General features: G+C 35.6%; 1 pseudogene across 1 annotated transcript in view; it reads right to left on the bottom strand.

Moving 5' to 3' along the window:
• Window positions 1–365, bottom strand: part of LOC111171088 (UDP-N-acetylglucosamine--peptide N-acetylglucosaminyltransferase 110 kDa subunit pseudogene) — a 40,882-nt pseudogene that overhangs the window by 31,391 nt on the left and 9,126 nt on the right. The window lies entirely within an intron of this gene.

The following is a 365-nucleotide window of genomic DNA, read 5'->3' as shown; positions in this document are numbered from 1 at the left end:
CTAACAACAGAACCAGAAACACTGTTAACCTTTTGGTTCAGTCATCTTTCGTAACACACTACAAGAATTAATTTTAAGAAGCCCAATGTTTTCCAAACTTTCAACAATGGGCTCTGTGGGGTCCTCTAATAATATCTAAGAGACTAACTAGTTTCACATTCCAAGCCACTTAAGACAAGGAGTTCTGATTGTTCTCTGTGAGGAAATCAAGTGACAATCATAGCTGGTAATTTAGGATAGTTTCTTCAGGGCCCAGGCAAAACCTAATACACAGTAATAATCATTGTTAACTGCATCTTTGACAAGGATTAATCAAGTATCAAAGAGGTCTATAAATTGTGAGAAATTATGATCAAAGAGAAACA

This window comes from Delphinapterus leucas, chromosome 18 (genome assembly GCF_059928025.1).
Source record: "Delphinapterus leucas isolate spDelLeu-1000000601 "Yukka" chromosome 18, BTC_Dleu_Yukka2, whole genome shotgun sequence".
Lineage (NCBI taxonomy): Eukaryota > Metazoa > Chordata > Mammalia > Artiodactyla > Monodontidae > Delphinapterus > Delphinapterus leucas.
Note: the sequence above shows the minus strand (reverse complement) of the source record. Positions and strands in the feature narration are given on the sequence as shown.